This window comes from Neofelis nebulosa, chromosome 1 (genome assembly GCF_028018385.1).
Source record: "Neofelis nebulosa isolate mNeoNeb1 chromosome 1, mNeoNeb1.pri, whole genome shotgun sequence".
Classification (NCBI taxonomy): domain Eukaryota; kingdom Metazoa; phylum Chordata; class Mammalia; order Carnivora; family Felidae; genus Neofelis; species Neofelis nebulosa.
This window is the reverse complement of record NC_080782.1, coordinates 242,749,711-242,769,543: the sequence shown is the minus strand read 5'-3', so window position 1 is coordinate 242,769,543 and position 19,833 is coordinate 242,749,711. Positions and strand designations below refer to the sequence as shown.

At 43.2% G+C, this 19,833-nt stretch overlaps 2 long non-coding RNA genes across 3 annotated transcripts; one reads left to right on the top strand and one right to left on the bottom strand.

The window, feature by feature from the left end:
- Nucleotides 1-1,509: 1,509 nt before the first annotated feature.
- Nucleotides 1,510-4,878, top strand: LOC131488520 (uncharacterized). The gene is made up of 2 exons (XR_009250235.1): nucleotides 1,510-1,753; nucleotides 2,701-4,878. It is a non-coding gene; the product is annotated as an uncharacterized LOC131488520 (long non-coding RNA).
- Nucleotides 3,759-5,662, bottom strand: LOC131488509 (uncharacterized). Of its 2 annotated transcripts, none has more exons than XR_009250234.1 (2): nucleotides 5,475-5,662; nucleotides 3,759-5,129 (listed from the first exon to the last, which is right to left on the bottom strand). It is a non-coding gene; the product is annotated as an uncharacterized LOC131488509 (long non-coding RNA). The 2 variants fall into 2 exon arrangements; XR_009250233.1 differs by having other exon boundaries at nucleotides 3,759-5,103.
- Nucleotides 5,663-19,833: the final 14,171 nt, after the last annotated feature.

Sequence of the window (19,833 nt, the reverse complement as noted above, 5' to 3'; positions counted from 1 at the left end):
GAGGCAACCAGCACCTTCATTTCTGGACGCTCTTCTGAGATTTACCACTATTTTCTAGGCAGTGTGCTTAATATGCTATATACTGATTCATGGATATTAGACCTGTTGACTTTTTATTTTGCCATTTGAAGTCTTAGTTCTTATGTAATCCCCACCATTCCTACCAAAACCTACAACCTTATAACTGAGCCACAGCTTCTATTTTGGTGAAATCAATATTGCTTCATTACATGATTTTAAACTACGTATGTAATCCCTTCTGGACCAAGGTGTGTTCTATGTTTACAGCTTCTTTCTCTTACAATTTCTTCCCCCCACCCCACCCCCAGCTCCCCCACCGGAGCCATGGAGTAAATAATGATTGTGTTTCCCTCTGCTTAGCTTTCTATGTGTTTATTGTTCCATTTTCCCCCTGCTCTACCAACCAATCTGTCACATGGCCAGAACTAATTTTTTCCAACTCCCAGGCACAGCTCTGAACACTCGACCTGTTCCATTTGTTTCTTGGCGTCCTCACCCTTGCCCTGCTCCCATCTGGACTGGGTCCGGCCGGCTGCTGCCCAGCGGCCAGCCGGGGCCCTCTGCCTTTCCCCCAGGTCCGAGCTTCTGCTCTCTGGGTTCCATGTCTTCTTTCCTGCTGTATGTCCCCATTTGGCTGAGGTGCATCTTCCAGTAGCTTCCCGAGAAAGAGAACAGGGGGAATACACCTTTGTGTCTTTCTGTATAAAAAAAGCTTTATACTTGTCTCGTATGATGTCTTCATACACTCGATGTGCCATCCTCCGGCCCTCCCCCTTCCCTTCCCATTTCTTTGTTCTTAGGAGTTTACGCCTTTTTTTCCCCGTCATTTAATTGGCATGTGACACGGAGGCAGAGATGAATGCGCGTGTTTAGGCTCGTGTTAAGCAGAAGTCTCATAATGTGTGTGTATTTAATGGACTCCTTATTTCAATGCCGGTTCTCATTGAGTATTTATGCAGGGTACTGCATTTTGCAGAGTGAGCCCACCTCTGTGCCAGGCCGGCCCTGTTCCGTTGGCACTGTGGTGCACCCCTGAGAGCCGATGAAATGGAGAGTCATAGAAGTGAAGTAACTTTCCCCAGACCACACGGTTTAAAGGCCAGAGCTGCGGCTCGAAGCCAAATCTGAAAGACTGCTCCCTTTCCGCCCAGCGGCACCGATAGCCAAAGCCCCAGGGACAAGGCCCAGCACGGCCCTGTATGGATTAGCCCTGGGAGGCGCCGTGGCAGCCGGGGTGACTGAGATGGGCACTGCGGAAGAGGGGATGAATGAGGATAGCAAGGGCAAAAGGGCGGTGTTAAGTCCAGGCAGAGTGCGTCGCCGGGGGCAGGTGGCTGGTGCCCGCTGGGGAACAGCAGGTAGCAGCCTGGGGCAAGATCCAACCGCAGGAAGAAGGGGTTCGAGTCCGAGGCTCCACCCCCGTGGCCCTAAGTGACCTCAGGCAACTTACTTCTCTAAGAATCTGCCTCACTGCGAAGTGGGGGCCGTAACAGTTTCTTCAAAGCGCTATTTGAAGGATTAAATAATATGTTATATGTGAATGCTGTGTTAACTTTAGAGCACTTAATAAATATAAAATATTCCTCTGATCAGCCTAGAAGGATCAATTATGATTATAAAAGGCCTTAAATTCCAACCTGATGAATCTTCTCATTTTTATACGCAAAGGAGAAACGGAAAATACGTCTGACGGGGGAGTGGCAGTGTGGCGGATAAAGCGAACCTCTGCTAGGTAAGGTGTGGGCTTCCGGTGTGGGGTGCGGCGGCCCCTGGTTCTGCAAAGGGCCCCGCGGGGAGGCTGGACGCGCGCAGGCGGCGCACACTCTCCGCTGAGCGGTGTTTGTTCTCAGGAGGGAGCCCAGTGGAAAATTTTGAGCTGCGGTCAGAAACCACGGGTACGGTCTTGGAAACTGAAGATGTTCCTTTAAAAGAGAAATCACAGCGCTTTTTAAACTCAAATGACAGCATTGACCATTATCTGTTTTTCTCCCTTGCCAGCTCTAGAGTTTTCTTGGGATGTTATCAGGGCAAGTATCAGAACAATGCCCGCTTCTGTTTTGTTTTTAACCTGAATTACAAATTACCAATCGGCTGACGTAGGCCAAGCAAGGAGGCTTCTTCTGCATGCTGGACTTTTCCAAAAATGTAGAGGCTCGGGGGTTGTTGTTGTTCTTTCTGCCCCCCCCCCACCCCCCTTTTCCCCAGTGGAGGTACTTTTTGTGTTCTGTTTTTGAGGGCTCCTGAAGATTGTTTGAGAACTTGACTGCTGGGGCAGACCAGCACTGATGTTTTTTGTTGCCAACTGTTATTTATTCTGCTGAGATTTCTAAAAGAATCAGACAAGCAAAGAAGCGAACCCCTCCAAAACAAACTCCAAAACCAAAACCAAATACACAGACAAACTCACAACTTTCTTACAGTTGCTTCTGAGAGGCAAGATTCTTCTGGTCACCTTTATATTCTATGTAAAGCTTCAAGTTTTGATAGTGTAGTAAATATAGCCTGTATCTATTTTCGCTGTTGATGTGTTTTTCCTCTTGAGAGGGAATCGAGTGAAAATGATCATGGTTGGGGTCCCCTTATCTAGTGCACTTCTCAGGAGTCTGATGGGCTATGCATCTACTCTTTCCCCACGCTCCCTGAATGTGGTTCAGCCACTGCCCTTCTCTTTGCTTTCAGAATATCTTGCCCCTGACATATCATTGTGCTTATTGGTGATTTCCGATCGACTGCTTTCCACTAACCGGTGGGCTTCTTGCGGGCAGCATCATGTGCTCGACAGCTTTCTAGCCAAATGCCAAATAGCAAGGATTGGTGCCCTGCGGGAGGCTGGAATCTATTTAAAATGAGGCCAGCATCAGCGGTACAAAGGCCATCCTCTGGCAGCCCAGGAAGAATGTGCTGTAATCAACATTCTGGGAAGACAAGACAAGAATGGAGAAGTCACCCACACCGGGAGCCCCAGGGAGCTTCAGGTCCCACTCCAGCACCAGGAGCTCATCTATTACACAGCACAGCAATCATAAACTGATTTTTATTCTGGGTGGGCATGTGTGAGTTTTACTTACCTCCTTCCCTCATCAGATTGTGATTTCCTGAAGGGCACGGGCTACTCCGATTCAACTTTTTATCCCTACATCTAGCACCTAGAACTGTGTGATCACTCAGTGGTGACTGAGGTGAAGAGGGGAGGGAAGGAAAAAAGCGAGGACAGGAGAAAGGTCTGGGTGCCTGAGAAAGCCTCTCCTTTGCTTCAGAGGCTTGTTCTGGGGGCTTCTGGATTTTCGGTCCTTGGGGGCAGGCTGCGAGCTCTCACTGGCCCTTGGTGGTTCTTTCCAGGCTCCCCGTCAGCCTCACAGGGTTGTTGTAAACTGCTCTCGGAAAGGAGTCACAGAGGGAGCCCGTGCTAGGATCACCCGTGCACTGAACACCCAGCTCATCCCAGTGGCTATTTCAGAGTGGAAGATGGCAAAACGTTTTGATTTCACTTTGTTTAAAAGCAAGTTGTTCCTTTTCCTGACTTTTATATCCCAAGGCTAAGAAACAGTATAAAACAACTTTTAAAAATCTATTTCAATGTTATCCATTGTTCACTAAAAGAGGGTCACAAAGGGCACAAGATGAGAGGAGACGCCGGGGCTCATGTGAGTCGCTCGCGGAACGCATTGGGAGAGCCCTTTCAAAAGATTTGATTTAGGAAGCGGGAAATGATTAAAACCGGATGGCTCTGAGGAAAATTAGATTTAAAATTTTCATTACATTTGCATAGTTGGATGTAATTTTACTTACGATCTCCCCTATATTCCCTGCATACAACCTTCAAAACAGGTAAGGCCACGTGAACACCTGTGTGCGTATGTATGGGTGTAGGTACGCACACATATTTTTAAATTATCGAGTCCGGATGAGAGTTTTTCTTACGACATACAGATGTACAACAGTGTGTCCCCAGATATGTTTAATTCACTTTCATTACCAGCCCATCTCTTCGCCACATAATCGTCACACAGTGGTTCCAACAGGACACCTGAGCGTGGAACGCCGACCCAGCCTTTAAAACACAAGTTTCGGATTTGGTATTTTAGCAGGTAAAAGTTCAGTTTTTGGGTTTATCCTTACAAGAGAGTACATACGTAGCATTTACTCTATTTTTGTAAGGTAAAGACCGATAAATCCCCAAAGACCTTGGCATTTAGGACAAGGTTAATGCTTTATCCATAAATTTACTCCTTAAACTCTGTGATTCCTTGTATCCGAGTGAGATACCCTGTTGGCTGGACAATGGCCTATATCTTAAATATGCAGAGACCCTCCAGAGCACACGGAGTGTGAAGGAACCATCGGGAATGGACAATTAGAAGTCCTAGCGAGTTTCGCCATCTCTGGGTGTCTAAATTAAGAATGCCAGGGTATGACTGATACCCGGGAGAGCCTCTGGACTTCTCTACGTGATGATTAGCCTTCACTTTATGGAGGAGTGACAACAACAGAATAATAGCCACCGTTTATCTACTCCTGAATGCTTACCATGTGAGGGCTAAAGCCTCGTTAATTCTTATCTTATTTAGTCCTCACAACAGTCCTGTGAAGTAGGTACTATCATCATCCCATTGTGTAACAAACAAACTGAGGGTTAGAGACGTTAATTAACTCGTCCCAGGTCGGGCGACTAAAAAAGTTTGGGAGCCATTTTTTTGAATAAAATTCTAACAAAGTCTACATTTTAAACCGTTGTAAAGTCTTCCTGGTAAGCCACACGTCTGTGGGATCCCGTGATTTGTAGTTATTCATTTTGTGTATAGCTTGACCGAAAAAGTATCATTCTCATTGTGCCTACACATAAAAGCTTCAAACTGATCCTTTAGGAGGGTGTGTGATTCCATTTAGTTGTGGATCTTTTTCCTCGTTTACCTTCTGCTGAACTTTTTGAGAGACCGTTTCACTCAGAAGAGCTTTGAAATCAGTCCCGTTTGTAACGAAATGCGAAAACAAAGCTTTGTTTTGGCGGGAACCAGGAGGTCGCAGGCTTCTGCGCTCCTGGTCCGCATCCGTATCGATGAGGAAACCGAGTTTCACGAGCTGCTGTGGGAGCCGGTAAGGTTTCCTAACTGAACAAAAAATTCTTTTGATTTTATGGACTCGCTCTAACTTGGTGCACGTGTGGCTACTTAAGTTTAAACTTGAATTCATTAAAATTAAATGGAATAGAAATCCAGCCCCTCAGTCACCCTAGCCACATTGTGAGTGCCCAGTACCTTCCAGTGGCTACCATATTGGAAAGCACGGATACGGACTATTTCCAGCCGCGCAGAAAGCTGGGCTGGACAGAGACGTCCGGATCATTTAGACTCCCGAGCACCAAGTTCCACAGTTAGCAAAGACCACTATTTTTTTCAGCATGAAAAAGAATTTCTTTCCCCACAACTAAACAACGTTGAAGTGTAGTTACGCACAGGATGACGTCCGTTTCAGGTGTGCGACACGGCCATCTGACAAGGCTGTGTGTCAGGCCGTGTTGGCCACAAGCGTAGCCGCCATCTGTCGCCACACAGCACTACGACGGCATCGTCGGCCGTCCTCCCCGTGCCGCACCTCTGGTCCCTCCCGCTGCCTCATTCCGCAAACGGAAGCCTGTGCCTCTACTTCCGCTTTGCCCATCCCCCCCCCCCCCCCTCCCTCCCCTCTGGCTACCGTCAGTCTGGCCTCCGTACGATGGATCCGACAGCCATTTCCGACATTAGGGGGCCTGGGGATGTGGAAGCCAAAGCGGAACCGCCCGTCCGGGAGGTGAGACTACTTTGGGCTCCACTGCGTGTGTCTCAGGGCTGCCAGTTGCGTTTCTTTTCATTACTGAGAGGAGAGGATGTTCCGCGTGGTGCCTAGTGAAGCAGCGCAGACAGGAAACAGCCGCTCACAGGCTGCTCCCGCCAGCCTCTCTCGGGTGTTCGGCCTGGGTGGGGTTACAACACCTGCCACGGCCTGGGTGGCCCAGTGCAGCACGTCGCCAGCAGTCTGTCCGCACCGCCAGTACCACGAAAGGTAGGGCACGCATCTCCCTCTGCCTCTTTGCCACGCAAACGCTCATCGACTGTTCACCAAACGTGGGGGACGCTTTCTCTGGATTTATTCACGATCGCGCTCTGATTCGCCGCATCTCAACCGTTTCCACGCAGGAATACAAAGTAGGAGTCCGTGATTGGGAAGGACGGCACTTGGCGTGGGGACGCAAGCCCCGCTGAGCCACAGTATCAGCCACACACACACACACACACACACACACACACACACACACACACTCACGCACACACGCACACGCAGCTGCAGCGCCCACGGGGACCAGCGGCTTGTGCCGTCCCTGCTGGAAGTGGCCCAGGGAGGCTCGGGCTGTGTTCCTGAAGCTCCAACACCCCAACTAACACACAGACTTTTCTGTGAGTGTGAGAACCGTGAATTCACTTTGAATCTTTAGAATGAATTTCAGGCGCGCCTGGGTGGCTCAGTGGGTTAAGCCTCCGACTGTAGACTTCAGCTCAGGTCATGATCCCACCCCTGGTGAGTTGAGCCCCTTAGGGAGCCCCACACCCGGCTCTGAGTCTGGCTCTGGGCTGACGCCTCGGAGCCTGGAGCCTGCTTCGGATTCTGTGTCTCCCTCTCTCTCTGCCCCTCCCCTGCTCGTGCTCTGTCCTGCTCTCTCAAAAATAAATTACATTAAAAAAAAAAAAAAAAAAGACATTGAAAAGAGTAAGGGTGGGGGCGCCTGGGTGGCTCAGTCGGTTAAGCCTCTGACTTCAGCTCAAGTCATGATCTCTCGGTTCGTGAGTTTAAGCCCCCCTTCGAGCTCTGTGCTGACAGCTCAGGGCCTGGAGCCTGCTTCCGATTCCGTGTCTCCCTCTCTCTCTGCGCCTCCCCTGATTGCACTCTGTCTCTCTCTCTCCAAAATATAGAAATAAACATTTAAAAAAAAGTAAACTTAATCGCAAATCTTTCAAGGGTGTGATGCCTTTGAAGCCTTACGGCACCGAGGAATAAACTGCCCTGTGGGACCTTTGTCGTTAATTCATTAGACAGATGCCGGTGGCACAGCTACAGATTTCTATGATTCCCATTCATATAGATTACTTAATTTGTATAACTTCCCATAAACTAATATACATACATATCAATGAGATGTGGTCTTTTTTTCATGGTGGAAATCAAGTAGAAAGGTAAGGTATCCAATAACTGTAGCACAAAAGTGATTTTTATTAGTTGCCACAACTGGAGGATGACAGTCCAGTTTTCAGTTTATCCATTTTCTAAAATTTTATTTAGGAAATTTGTTTTTAAATTGTATGTAACAAATTTATTAAGTGGTTAAAGAGGATCAAGTGTTATTGCTTCCTTTTGTGACTGGCAGATGACTGCTTTTCCGAATTTAGTGCTTATGCTGAAGAAAAAAGGGTGCTTCCCGTAGGAAAACAGAAAAATGACCGGGTTTGGACACCAAAAAGGATTTAGCTCTTAAACACGAGAGGGGTCTAGAGCCATGAAGTCTACATCTAAGCACCCCGTCTCTTTTGAAGGGCTCAGGGTGGTCACATGAGAGGGCTTTGCAAAGACATGTTAGCAGAGAAGGAAGGGATTGACGGCATTTTCTACTCTTTGGATTCTTGGGATCCACTCTTCCGATGCATTCCTCCTCGTTGGTGTAGTGATAAATGGAACTTCAGAGGGAGCCGTGTGGGCAGAGGGACAGAGACACGGGGGAAGAATCCAGCCCATTGTCCAACTGGGTGATATGAATGGCGGGCGGAAGCTGCGGACAGTAGAGCATTCATGAGGAAGGCACTGAGTTCTCATTGTGACCCCTTCACCCTGATGCAGAGTTTTCAAAGACGGTTCATTCAATATTCATGCCAGCCTAAAACCAGACTGAAAAAAATGATGGGATGGTGTCTTTTTTCAGGCAGCTAAAGATGCAGACTATTCTGGATGGCTGCACTGAAAAATCACAAGGAGGGCTTCCTCCCCGACTCACTAGTGGGGACTCTCTGGGCTTGGCAAATTCTCCTTGTACCTGGGGTAGCAGCTTCTACGAGACAGCCAGAGGCAGAGGATTCTATTTTCCTGTAACCCTTGGGAAGTAATGTCCCGCCTTCGTATCAGAATTGGCCTGGGTCTCCGTGCCAGACTGCAGCCTACCTACCTACTATCCAGCATTCCCTTCTTCCTCGGTGGCAGAACTCTGATCTAACCTTGAATCAAAAATGACTTTTCCCAGCCTTCCTTGATGCTGAGTTTGGTGATAAAATTCTGGCCAAAAAAAGATGAAAGTGAATGAGTTGGGTGGGTTTCTTGGAAGACTCTTTAAAGAGGGCTGACAGACCCCCCCCCCCTTTTCTGGCCTTATCTCCTACAGCTCCCAGTTCTGCTCTATCCTCCGGTTCCATCCAAATACACTTTCTGGAACAATGTAAAAAAAAAAAAAAAAAAAAAAAAAAGAGGGCTGACAGGTATACCTTTTCTTTTCCCTTTTTCCTTTGTGCTACTTCTTGGAATGGTTGTGATGGCTGGTGCACAGCAGCCATATTAGATCACGAGGTAAACTTGAGGATAGAAGCCATGTCCTAGGATGGCAAGGCAGAAAAATAGATGCTCCTGGGCTACTGGTAACTGCAGAACCACAACAGAATTGTATATTACCTTCCTCTGGACTTCATTTAAGTGAAAAAAGATAAACTTCTTATTTTGGGGTTTTCTGTTATATGCAACTGAAACAAAGTTTAATTAATTTAGGTTCTAAGACCAATTTACTTTATTGGACCTCTATTAAATTTTAATATTTCCTTTTCTGACCATATCAGTTATTCCTCCTCCCCTCCTGAACTTGGCTGCTCTTGTTTTCCCACTCTTCCATTTTCTCTAGTTCAGTGGCCCCACTGCTCCCCCCGCTTTTCTCCCTACATTCTGGGCTGTGTGAGTCTCCATTTTAGCAGCTATCTCTGACCAGCACCAGCCACTCCCTCCACTTGCTGCAGCTCCTGTGCTAAACTAGCCCAGAGTTAACCAAGTCACGTATCTCATCCTACACACAGGCTACTGAGGATTGTAGGAGAAAACCTGCATATAGTCCTGCAGTTTAATACAACCAAATTAATGCTCCCCGCAGCCCTTCCTTGTGCAACTTGTCAGATTCCTCTCCATCCTTCTCCCTAAATGTTCACGACTCTCCTCAGGCCAGTGACCACCTGCTTCCCTCAGCCAGCAGCCACCCTGGCTTCCTACTCCCTCAGCGCTGCCTCTCCAACCTGACCACCAGCCCTGGGGCTGGTGAAAGAGGTGCCCTCTTATCCGCTGGTAGAGAATGAGCCTCTGCTCTGCAGTTAGCCCTTTCCTCCTCCAACTCTGCTCTCTTTTCCCTCCCAACTTTTCTCCCCTAATTTGATTCTCCATTAAGCCCATATCCATCTGTGAGTCACACAGCCTCTTTTCTCCAGTCTTGATCCTCTTGAGAGAGTAATGTGCCTTTATTTTGTCCTTATTTCTAATTTTACTTTTTGACCCATTGCAATCTGACTTCCACCCCATAACTCTATGGAAACTGCTCTTGCTAAGGTAGCCCATCTTCCACCCAAATCAGTGGAATTTTTGCTGTCCTTAATTTTTTACCTTCCTCTGGCATTTGACATAGATTGATAATTTGCTTTCCAATGGCATTCCTCTTGTGGTTTGTATGGTAACAGTCTCCTGGCACCATTCCTTCTTCATAGAGTGCTGTCTGTCCTTTCCTCCACATGGCTGGCCCCTACCGTGCAAGACCTAGCTGAAGCGTCACTTCCTCTGCCTTGACTGGCTGGCTGAGCTGGGGTCCACCTGCTGGATGTGAGCCTGCCCAGCCCCCAGCCCAGTGCAGCAATGCTGTCACTTCAGCCTTGCCTTTCTGTTCTTCTGAATCTGCCAGAGTCTTATCTGGCACATAGACAACACGTGAATTTTTAGTGACATTTCAAGTAATAGAGAAGTGCATAAGTAATAAGTGACAGTTCCCTGGTGACACCACCCCCAATCCCACATCCCATGCCTTCCCCCAGCTCTTTCTGTAATCTTACATCCATGTTGTATGTGGATGCACCTAATATATTTTTTTTTTAACATAGGATCACAACCTGTGTACAATTCTGCCACGCAACATAGTTTTCTTATTAACAGACTGAATTAGGGGCGCTTGGGTGGCTTAGTCAGTTAAGTGTCTGACTCTTGGTTTTGGCTCAGTTCATGACCTCACGGTTCATGAGTTTGAGCCTTGCATTAGGCTCTGCCAGCTTGAGATTCTCTCTCTCCCCCTCTCTCTGCCCTTCCCCTGCTCACACATGCTCATGCTCCCTCTCCCTCTCTCTCTTCAAATAAATAAAGGAACATTAAAAATTTTTTTTAAAAAAGGCTGAATCAGCTGAGCCCTAAGGTACGTATCTCTCGTCCATCCAAGTAAACGAATACCCAGATATTTGATGGGTTATTTGTTGTCATTTTCAATAATTACACAAAGAGAATTTTACTGTATTTTCTAGTTAAGGGTCTCTAGGAATACAGTGTTCATAGTTTTACCTTATGCTGCCATTTTACCGAATACATTTATTACTTCTAGAATATTTTGGTCAATGCCCTTGGATTCTCTTTCCATGTAGTCAGGTAATGCACAACTAATAAGGCTGCAAATAGGTCTACATATTTTTAAATTATAAAAAAACTCATAGCATTTCTAGAACTCTGAAAAAATAGAAAAGGTAAGATTATAGATTGTGTGTGTCATCCTAAGAGAAATGAGCTACAATTACATATAATGTACCTTCATTTTAAAGTATGCCAATCGAGAATAGATTTTGAAGTAATAATGGTTGATATATTAATGATTTTTCTTTCATTAATAAAATAAGTAGTGTTTTATTTTCCCAGTGTTATATTAACTTTTCGTTTCTAGAACAAACCAATCTTTTAATGTGTCCTTATGTCCCATGTATTGATATTTTATTTTAAACTTTAAGGAAATTGGTCTGTTTGGAGTACCTAACAAATCTGAAGATCAAATTATATTTGTCTTGTGAAAGAAATTTTACACTACACCTTCTTTTTGTACACTTTGAAACAGGTAATATAGCAGAAGAAATTTCTTTTCTTTAAAAAATTTATAAAATCCTTGTGCACTGTTGGTTGGGACTGTAAAATGCTGCAACCACTATGGAGAACAATATGGAGGTTCCTGAAAAAATTAAAAATAGAATGACCATAGGATCCAGCAATCCTACTTCTGGGTATATATCCAAAAGAATTGAAGGCAGGATTTCTGAGAGATATTTGCCCACTCATGTTCATAGCAGCGTTATTCATAATAGTCAAGGGTAGAGGCAGCCCAAATGTCCATTGCTAGGTAAAGAGAAATACACAATGTGGTATGTGCCTATAATGGAATATTATTTGGTCTTAAGAAGGAATGAAATTCTGACACATGCTACAACATGGGTGCACCAGGAAGACACTCTGCTAAATGAAATAACTAGTCACAAAAGAGACAAATATTGCCTTTTTTAAGACCACTGAAGTGCTGGGATAGGGTAAGCAAGGCCACAAAGCTTTCCTAACCGTTCTGAAATTGCCTCTTCAATTGATTCAGCATTTGCCTGGTTGCCGTAAGCCTCCAACTCTTTTCTAGAGTTCTGACAAAGTTGATTTTTAACAATTTCTGCTTTTTTTTTTTAATTTCTATATAAGGACAAGAACTTAGAACTACCTATCCACCATTTTGCTATCATTCCGACGTCTTCTGTCTTGGTGATCTGTTCTTGGATGATCTATGCTTTTATCTTTGTCTTGCCCACCCTTTCCCTCTCTACTTGGAAAATTACATTCATCCTCTAAGATCTTGACTGAATATCGCCTTCTGTGTGAAACCTCTCAATGATCACATTTTGTTTGTGGGTGCTCGCTAATGGTTTGCATGCACACATGCTATTACATCGAGTATAACTGTTTATTTAACATATGTGTTTTCCACTGGATGGTGAACCCCTTGAAACTCGTGGTGGTATTTTGCTTACATTCCCCCCGATAACCCTTAAGCTCAGAGCCTGGCACAGAGTGGGCATCCAAAAGTGGCACATAGAACAGTTCATATTAAGGGGACACTCAGGAACAGGTGAACAGGAGTTTTCCCTGACATCATGAGAAGACTGATCTTGCAAGAGTATGGAAGTGGGTACACGTGGAGAACAAGAAAAAGGACGGATAGTAGAAGACAAGGGTTGTTTGAGTATCTTCAAATTCTATAGGTCATGTACAGCACCTGTCATTTTCTCAGAAAATTATCCATTAGTTAAGCTCTCAATGGATCCCTCAAGGGTAATGGAAAGGAGTGGAAATAAGCAGCAAATAAAATGTTAATGTTTATTTTATTTATTTTTTTGAGCGAGCAGATGCACGAGCTGGGGAGGGGCAGAGGGAGAGGGAGAGAGAGAATCCCAAGCAGGCTCCACACCCTGCCTGAGCCTGAGGGGGCTCGATCTCACAACCATGAGATCATGACCTGAGCTGAAATCAAGAGTCAAATGCTTAACTGACTGAGCCACTTAGTCAGTAGCTTTTTTTTTTTTTTTTTTTTTTTAATGTAAAGTGCATTACATTAAAAAAAGTTTGTCAAGAGTTGTTGATTGGCAGGACATTTCATTCACCCAATTCTGTTTTTTTTTTAAGTTTAAACAAAAATGCTTTTTGTTTATTTTTGAGAGACAGAGACAGAGCACGAGCAGGGGAGAAGCAGAGAGAGAGGGAGACATAGAGTCCCAAACTCTGAGCTCTCAACACAGAGTCTGATGCTGGGCTCGAAACCATGAACTGTTAGATCATGACCTGAACTGAAGTCGAATGTTTAACTGACTGAGCCACCCAGGCGCCCCCACCTAATTAATTCTTATTCAACATATATTTTTTTCCTCAAATAGGTAAATGGAAGTCTTAGGCTTTTCTTTTTTTAATGAATAGTTTACTGCTTCTCCCAGTTGAAAGCTGGGCTAATCCACTTGGGTGTTGGAGAACTCGTCCATCTTTTTGGTGGCCAACAAGTAGCCTCTAACGCTTGAGAGTGGGGAATGGCTAGCAAAGATGGTCTTTGTACTAACAGAGAGTAGAGCAGTGGCTAGGAGGGTTTGGGGAGGAGTGCGTGCAGTGAGCTGTCCTTTAATGGACATACAATTCCAGTTGTGGGGCGCCTGGGTGGCTAAGTCGGTTAGGCGTCCGACTTCGGCTCAGGTCATGATCTCGCATTCGTGAGTTCAGGCCCCACATCAGGCTCTGTGCTGACAGCTCGGCGCCTAGAGCCCGCTTCGGATTCTGTGTCTCCCTCTCTCTCTGCCCCTCCCTCACTCATGCTCTGTCTCTCTATCAAAAATAAATAAACATTACAAAAATTTTACAATTTCAGCTTTGCAAGGTTAAAAAGTGTCAAAGATTGGTTGCACAACAATATGAATATAGTTAACACTACTAAACTATATTCTTTAAAATGGTTAAGATCGGGGGCGCCTGGGTGGCTCAGTCGGTTGAGCGTCCGACTTCAGCTCAGGTCACGATCTCACGGTGGGTGGGTTTGAGCCCCGCGTCAGGCTCTGTGCTGACAGCTCAGAGCCTGGAGCCTGCTTCCGATTCTGTGTCTCCCCTTCTCTCTGCACCTCCCCTGCTCATGCTCTGTCTCTCAATAATAAATAAACGTTAAAAAAATTTTTTTAATTGTTAAGATGGTAACTTGTGTGTGTGTGTGTGTGTGTGTGTGTGTGTGTGTGTGTGTGTTTACCACAATTTAAAAAAACAAAAACAAGAAATTCTTCCATGAGGCCACTGGGATTAAGTACCCTTTGGTTTTAACCATTGGTTCTTGGGAATCAAATCTATTACTTTATCTTTCTCGTACACTTTCTTCATCTGTTAGTTAATTTAACCTCAGAGACAAGAATGTCAGGGCTAAATGGGTAACACACACACAGACACGCACGTGTGTGTGCCCCCCAAGAGGAGGAAGGAACCAGCTTGCAGACTTTGGCACCTGAACCCCTTAATTTTAGACAAGAAAGCCAAGTGACGGGCAAAGTTCTGCCACCCTGGTGGCACGAGCTTGTGGCAGATTTGAGACTCCAACCCAGGGGTCTGTCCTTGCTCAGTGGGTCCTCAGGAGCTATTGAGATCTGATGATATAGTGGTGGAATCCGCAATTAGTCTTAGCTCTACATCATTCTATGTACCTGTAGTTTGTGTTACGTATTTTGTTGTGCTTGATCTAGTTACTTTAGCTTGCTGCCCTTCACAGTTTCTGTAAAACTTGAGATAGCAGTTCCTGACTTCATTGGGTGGTTTTGAAGGTTAAATGAAATAATATTCAAAACACAGTGTTTGAACTTGAATAAGAATTTAATAAATGTCAATTAGTAGTATTATTATTAAAAAAATTTTTTTAACATTTGTTTATTTTCAAGAGACAGAGAGAGACAGAGTGTGAGCAGGGGAGGGGCAGAGAGAGAGGGAGACACAGAATCCGAAGCGGGCTCCAGGCTCCGAGCTGTCAGCACAGAGCCCGACACAGGACTCGAACCCACCAACCCTGAGATCATGACCTGAGCCGAAGCTGAATGCTCAACCGACTTAGCCACCCAGGTACCCCTCATAATTATTATCTTAAATGTGTTATTAAGAGGTACTATTGTGTAAGGTATTATAAATTGCTTTACATACATTCTGTCATTTAATCCTCACCACACGTGGGTTATTCCCTTCTTACAACTGAGGAAGCTGAGGCCCAGAGAGGTTAATATCTTACTCTGGGAACACAGCAAGCAAGCTGATGGCGTTCTACTCCACAATGGTGAGATCTTGTTGAATTTTCTTTCTTTGTTGTGTCCCTTTGGCATCCTCTTTTTGTAAGAAATGTCACTCACGTATAGGCCTGTGCACTGCCCTTCAGTTGGTCTGTGCTGGCATTTGACGTTTTCCCAGTCTTGTTTCTGGGCACATCAGGACTTACACTGTATTTATAATTCTTTGTTCTTATCTTTTTAATTTAATATGAGCATATTTTTACTTATAGTATGAGGATTTTTTTGTATTGTGAAATATTTTTAAAATCTAATTCTTAGTGGCTATGTGGTGTTTGACTTTATAACTCTGGCACAATTTGTTTCGCCATTCCCCTAACTTTAGGCATACCGAATGTTCTCCATATCTCACTATTATGAATAACTGCAGTGGTTTCCTGGTCCAGACATATCTATGCACATCTCTGATTATTTCTCCAGTGTAGAAATTCAAAAGCAGACTTTCCAGGTCAAAAGAGATGACTATATAAGACTTTTTGTTACATGTTGAGGAATTTTTATTTCATGAAGGCCTCACTAACCCATTTGAGATTTACAGTTTTTAAAAATCTTTGCCAAGCTAAATGCCATGATAACTCATTTTCACTTGCCTTTCTTTTATTACCATGGGTTACACTATTTTTCTTCCGTATTTTATTGGCCACTCGCCTTGTTCTTTTGCAAATTGCAGTTGATAGCGCTTGCCTGTTTGTAAATCTGGAAATCTGGGTGTGAGATTTTATAAATTAAGAGCATCAACACTTTGTAATATATATATATATTATATTCCGGCTGTCATTTTTTGGTAGTTTTTCTACCCATTTTATTTAATATTATTTATTAGATAATAACATTTATTTAATATGTCTAACACTCCCAATCGTTTTTTATATTAACCTTTATAATAGCTATTCTTTTCATCTCTTCTTTCAAGTAGTTTCTGGGCTGAACTTGAAGGTTTGCTGTAAGTTCAAAATGAATTGGCCAGGGCGTAGTAGGGTAGGATATTTTTTTTTTAGAAGATCGCCAAGTGATTCTAACACACGGCCCAGGCTGAGAATCACTGCTTTCAACCACACTATGGATGATCTTAGCCAACTGACATATTTTTCTGCTTTTAACATCCATATATTTTAACCCAACTATTTTACATCTATGCATGTCTTTAAGTTTAGCTGTTGTGTCCCAAATATCAGGACACTTCCCTTTGGCTGTGGTCACTTAAGACATCCAATGAGATTTGTGTTTCCACTATGCCTTTCTGTAACTTACTAGGTGATTTTACTGTCCTTTCCTTCATAAAACTGTCCTAATTTGCCTCATAAGTGTAGCATCTACTCTTAGATCTTTGTTGCTTTTTGCAGCTGTAGGATTTTGTGGAGAAATCATATTAGGGTCTCTGCCTTAAAATTGTCATCTACTGGGGGCACCTGGGTGGCTAAGTCCATTGAGCAGAGTGGTTGAGACTTCGGCTCAGGTCATGATCTCATGGTTCATGAGTCTGAGCCCTGCGTTGAGCCATCTTCAGATCCTGTTCCCCTCTGCACCTCTCCCACTTGCACGTGTGCTCTCTCTCTCTCGAAAATAAATATTAAAAAAATATAAATAAATAAAAATTTTCTATTCTGACTTAAAAGAAAAACCCAGCCTGACGATGTTTGCAGGGATGTTTCCCAAAGGCAAGGTCTGAGATCACTCCTACTGTGGCATCTCGCTGGCTTGTAAGAGCCTGTCTTTCTCTTTATAGTTAAAAAAGCTGACAGTGAGGTATTTGTAGATTCTCGGGGGATGTTTCTGAGGGAAAATTCTGTCTCTTTAAAAATCTTTGCTGTAAGGCTTTCAGTTGGGGAAAATAGTTTTGAATTATTAATCTAGCTTTCTTATTTTTGGCCTTTTTAAGTTCCTCTTATTTTCCATTATTATGGTCCCTGATTCTGTCTCAGCGGCACTGTTTATCGTATGTTTGAGTGTATCACTGTGATTCAGTTGCCCGAAATCGTGAACTTTCTATATATCTCGTGCCTTCTGCTACAACTTGTTCCTCGCTCATACTTCTTTGGGTGGTTTCAATACCTTTATGAAGTTACTAGTTGGACTTTTTTTTTCTCACTTCAAGTTTAAAGGACATTTTAAGCACGGGCACTTTGTTTTAAAGTTTTAACTTTGGAAAATATTTCTGTGACAGAAATAATACATGCATATGTGCTAAAAACGAAACAATCCTTTACACAAATAAAATGAAATGTAAATGTGTCTTATAATCTCAACCCCCCAAAGACCAAACCATACTTAACTGGTACTCTATAGTCTTCCAGAATTTTATTCTATAGTTATAAAAATCTATTCTTTTATTACTTGTTTTTTTTGTTTGTTTGTTTTTTGTTTGTTTGTTTTTAATACTGGAGTCATACCGTACATGCTATGCTTAACCATAACTTGCTTGGTCGCACACTAGATTGTTGTCATATTCTCATTTTTTTTATTGCTGGACAATTTGTTGTCCTTTGTCAACGTTTTTTTTTTTTTTATTATTTATTTTTGGGACAGAGAGAGACAGAGCATGAACGGGGGAGGGGCAGAGAGAGGGAGACACAGAATCGGAAACAGGCTCCAGGCTCCGAGCCATCAGCCCAGAGCCTGACGCGGGGCTCGAACTCACGGACCGCGAGATCGTGACCTGGCTGAAGTCGGACGCTTAACCGACTGCGCCACCCAGGCGCCCCTGTTGTCCTTTGGATGTGCCATACATTTTTGGAAATAATTCCTTGTTCATAAGCATTTAAGTTGCTTCTGTCTTTTCCCATTATAAATAATGCATTGGTAGCTATCCGGACACACTCATGCAAACATGTATATCCTTCCGCAGCTTTGCAAGAGTTTTATATTTTTGAAGGATAAATGCCTAGAAGTAGAAATATTGATGAATATTTTCTGGTTCTTCTAAGTGGAAGTACTCATTTCTATTTCCTCAGGTTCTCCTCTAAAATGATTATTAGCTCTTTTTCTCAGAATTTCCTTTAACCTGGCTATTATTAGCTTTTAAATCTAAGCAATATTTTGTTTGAATTTGCATTTTTTGAACTCTAAGAAGATTGACCCTTTTCCAAATGTTTATCTACCATCTGTGCTGTCTATTTGTTTCCTTATTACTTTATGATTTTCATTCTTTTCTTTTTATTTGTGGAACCTCTTTATGTATTAAAAATACTAACTGACATATATGGGATGCACTGTTTCAATTCACCCCAAGTGCATTTTGAGTTAATATAGGTTGTTTTTTTTTTCCATCTTATGGTTTTAACTTTAATACAGTCAAATTTACTTTACCTTCATGGGATTTTGGCCTAGATCAAAGCTAACAAAGCTATTTAAACCCCAAAGTCACAAAAACATATTCTTGTTTTTTACTAATATAATTTATATATATATAAAAGTTTATAATTTTGTTTTTCACTGTTTGTTTTATGTTTGGAGCATTAATGCATCTATAATTTCTTTTAATAGATGATTTGTGTTGAAAGTCAGGCTTCATTCTTCTTCCAAATGGATAGTCAATCATTCTTTTTTTTTTTTTTAAATACTTATTTACCTATTTTTGAGAGAGAGAGAGAGCACAAGTGGGAAAAGGCAGAGAAAGAGAGGCAGACACCAAATCCAAAGCAAGCTCCAGGCTCCGAACTGTTAGCACAGAACCCCAGCAGACTAATTCAGGGAATATTTGTATATTTAGTGTTTGTAGATGACATCCAACAATTTTCCAAAATGGTTGTACCAATTTACTCTTCCAGCAGCCATGTTCGAAAGTTCTTATTGCTTTTCCATCCTGGTAAGTCAGCTGTTTCCTGTTTTAACCTCTCTGTTGGGCATCAAGTAATATCTCACTGGTGTTAATACATTTACTAGTTTCCTCGTACCATTGAGTTCTTTCACAAAAGTTTATGGCCACTTGTGTATATACTTTCTTGACGTACCTCTTCAAGTTTCTTGTCCATTTTTTAATTGGGTTTTGTTATTTTTCTTATTTTATTATAGGAGTTCTGGATAGGAGTTCTTTGTAAGTAATTGGTATGACAGATATCTTCTCCCACTCTGTGGTTGGTTTTTTCACTCTCTTAATGGTGTCTTTTGATGAACCAAAGTTCATCAAAGTTTATTTATTTATTTTGAGAGAGACAGGGAGAGCACACATGTGAGTAGGGAAGGGGCAGAGAGAGAGAGAGAGAGAGAGAGGGAAAGAGAATCCCAAGCAGGCTCCACACTGTCAGTGCAGAGCCCAATGCAGGGCTTGATCCCACGAACTGGGAGATCATGACCTGAGCCGGTATCAAGAGTCTGATGCTTAACTGACTGAGCCACCCAGGCACCCCTGATGAACTAAAGTCTTAATATAAAGCTTAAATTAAGTAAGTTACTTAAATTGGGTAATTTAAGTATTAATTAAATAGTAAAATTAGTATTAAAATAGTCCAATTTAGGGGCGCCTGGGTGGCTGAGTCAGTTAAGCGTCCGACTTCAGCTCAGGTCATGATCTTGCGGTCTGTGAGTTCGAGCCCCACGTCGGGCTCTGGGCTGATGGCTCAGAGCCTGGAGCCTGATTCCGATTCTGTGTCTCCCTCTCTCTCTGACCCTCCCCCGTTCATACTCTGTCTCTCTGTCTCAAAAATAAATAAACGTTTAAAAAAAATTTTTTTTTAAATAGTCCAATTTATCACTTTTTCTTTTGTGGTTAATACTTTTTGTGTACACTTGCCTTTCACATTTAGAACTATGAACATTCCCCACCTTATAATAGTTAGTGATTTTTTGACTTTACGATGGTGCAAAAATGATATGCATTTAATGAAAACAGTACTTTGAATTGTGATCTTTTCCCAGGCTAGAGATAGGTATGATACTCTCTCATAATGCTGGGCAGTGGCTGAAGCTTCCAGTCAGCTATGTG